Genomic DNA, 3,443 nt, shown 5'->3' with positions numbered 1-3,443 from the left:
CATTAGCAGAAAGAAAAGGGCAGCTTCCGTCTGTCTGGAATTTAAAGGATTTTAATCTTTTGGTTTCGTTTCAACTGAGCTGCTCTGTAAGACAATAAAATGTCAGTGTGTCCTAAAGTGTCAATGTGTCTTATGTCTCCTTTATTAATAATTCGGTTTTAAAGAGAATCAAATGCTTGTCTGCTCAACTGTTGGTGTTTCCATGAGATGTAGGGGTCCGAGATAATCATTTTTCTTTCCTGATGCTCCTGGTGGAGACGACCATGAAAAATGGCTTCATCATTAAAAGGGAGTTTAAAAAATAACTGATATGAATATTAACTTTAGACACTGATTTCCTCCCCTTTTTCACTGTTGCAAGGGAGGCTGGTTTAGCAGTGCTGATATGGCATTAGAGTTGCATTTAGGTCTAATCCTCAATGTGACAGGCAGGGCAGTCACTCCTCGCCCTCTCTGAGATCTCTCCACTCACACCTGCAAAGATGCCCGAGAAAAAACAAAACACACACACACACACAAGCCGGGGAAGCTTGGCCTCGGCATCACGTTTTATGATACACTCGCATTGAGCACGTACTCCCATTCACATTATCTTCTTTTCTGATAACTCCATACATGCTTGTCCACCAACACTGCTCTCATTTCAGCGTGCGAGTGGGAGAAAAACTGCTCTGTCAAAATGTTCTCAGTGTAACTCTCTAGAAGATACTTTTAACTCCTTGGTTTTAGCTATCAGTCCTCAAGAATGGCACATGCCAAAGTTTCAGCAACTTCAGATAAACAGGGACATTAGAAAAGAGAGAGAGAGAGAGAGACTGGGAGAATAATCCGATGGCAAAGATGGTGGTAACAGCCTTTTAATACCAAAATCTTACTTTTATTTATAGCACACATTAAAAAACCCATTAACGTTAACCTTCATTTTTCCACAGTTAGCTTTTGCTGTTGTAATTAAAGGTAGCCTACAGATGCTTCTGATGGAGTCTTTCATTGCTGCCCACATTTATGAGTCAAATCATTAGATAGACAGTGTCTTGAAATAGATGTTTGGCATTTTGGGAAAAGTGATTATTCATGTTCTTGCTCAGTTTTATAGAATATCAGTACGACTCTCACTTCAGTGGGACAAATGGAGCTGGAGCAATAACATTTGTTTTAGCACTGGAGGAAAAAGCTATCCTGCTTCCACCCAGAGATAAAATCTGCCTTTACTCACTTCCCAGTCTCAGGGATTAAATGGGAGCTATCATGCTCATTTCTAACTCAATATGTTTATTCTTGGGCTCCACTAGAGGAACTCAACAGTTCAAAATAGTTCAAAATAGTCCATATTTGCCTTATACTGGGCCTTGTCGCAGCTCCTCAGTTCATCCACCTGTCAAACTATTTTATGTCAATTTTCCATCCCTTTAAGACTGTGTTTTTCTGATTGGATGCCCCTCACAAACAGAAGGTTTAAATAGCAAGTGGATGGTGCATAATGCAGATACATGTGCTTGTTGACAACATATAGCCAAGAGCAGAAAAAAGGGGTTTTAAAGAAAACATATTTAGCAGTATACCGGTGAACATTAAGCTCACAGGTATAACATACACAAAATTTTATTATTTGGAACTTTAGCCATATTTAATGAGACAGACTAAGGAAAAATGCTACTTCTCCTTCGATATATTATAACTTAAAAAAAAAGACTTTACAACAATGTAACAAGCTATAACAACTGTGTAACTTGTGTATATACTGTATATTCTGTGTATTTATTATCTCACTCTTATTGCCTGTTTATACCCTGTCCTTATCTTCAACGCCATGCTGCTCTGTTGTATGTTAATTGCCCCTTGGTCTTCTGATTCTGATTCTGATAACAATATATCGAGTCCTTTCATTTTTCCCAGCTAAACTGACCTAACAGAGTGCACTACATTCAGTAAACACAATCAAGTTTCTCCTCTGACTGCCTGCATTAACTGAATCAAACACAGTTCCTTTAGGGCTGAACTATTTTTTAAGCAGATTTTTATTTTTTGCACACTTTTTGCTTACTATCAAGTATGTAACAGTTTCACATTAATTAACACCCACTAGAAAAATACTGTGTAGTGTGAGGTAATGTGTCTTGGGATGAGTTGTCTTTGTTTTTTCTCCTCAGGCTCATCACTCTCCTTATGGAGTCCATCTCCGCACCTAAACCATGTAACCATTACTTTATGGTCTCAGAGTACAGACAGAATCATAGTACTCCCATCTATTTCAGTCTGTCTGTGGTCTGCCTGCTGCCTAGCCTTTCTAATTTGGTGATGAGCTGTAAAGTGACCTGCTGCCCCAGCTGGAACAGGAGTGGGATTCCAGGGATTTCCTTACTGGGCCTCTTGGGCTGGACGGACGACACTGCACACCCTGTCACCCTCTCCATGTGGACTCCAGGCCACTTGCTGCAGAGGGCACCCTGGCATTGACCCCCTGCACCCACCCGGCTCATGGGTAAGATGAGATGCCAGGAATAATTGATGATAATGTGGGCCATGATATCTGTCCAGGCAGGGCAGGGGACACCTCTTGCTCCCACCTCCTGCTGAGGGGTTACTGCCACCTCCATTTGCACTAATTGGTGCAAACATTCGCTGCTTCACAACTGACACACACTCTCTTCATGTATGTCATGAAGTGCCTGTGTACATTACCCTTTGCATTAGTTAATTAGATGCACTGGCACTCCTAAGTAATTATAACGATGTTACATGTTTTTACTCGATCAAACACTAGTCTGTCTGCAAATAAATTCTAGTGTATAGAGATATTTTTCTCCCTTTTCCCCTCCTTTTTTCAAGTTAAATGAATGTTATTCTCTCTCTTCTCTTTCTTAGACTATGCACTCTCTTCCACTGAGCCACCTGTACTCTGTATTGTTTCATTTTTGGAGTGTAGGGGGATTGACTGTCCCTAATCCATGGTCACAGAAGAGGTTTAAAACACTCCTGTTTCATCTAATCTTCCAGCTTAAACCTAGCCAAGCTTGAAACCCAGCTTTCTCCGTGATAGGAATGGACAAATAAAGGTCTCTCCCAGCACTCCCATGAAAGGGCTCTGTGTGCTCTGTGGATTAGGGCCCTGTGTTTTCTCTGTCTCTCTTTCTCAATTAGACTGAAAAAGGGTGGAAAAAAATATATAAAGACTCCCCTGTTCATGTAGTATTGCAAGGCTATATAAGTTCAATATTTCACTTTTTTAGATAGTGAATGTTTAGTGGCTCTAAAAAACTAAGTAATCTTTTTACATAAAGAAACATTAACGTCTCAATGTACAGAGATTTGTTGAGCGATTCTTGACGTACATAGGTACAGGGTGCCACATTAATAAGCACTCTTCTGATTTAATTTTCAAAAACAAAGTGGAAGCGAGAGAGCGAGAAAGAGAGAATATGAATGACTGTTCTGTTCAGGCA

This window comes from Oreochromis niloticus, linkage group LG12 (genome assembly GCF_001858045.2).
Source record: "Oreochromis niloticus isolate F11D_XX linkage group LG12, O_niloticus_UMD_NMBU, whole genome shotgun sequence".
NCBI lineage: Eukaryota > Metazoa > Chordata > Actinopteri > Cichliformes > Cichlidae > Oreochromis > Oreochromis niloticus.
The sequence above is the reverse complement of the archived record's forward strand: the minus strand, read 5'-3'. Positions refer to the sequence as shown.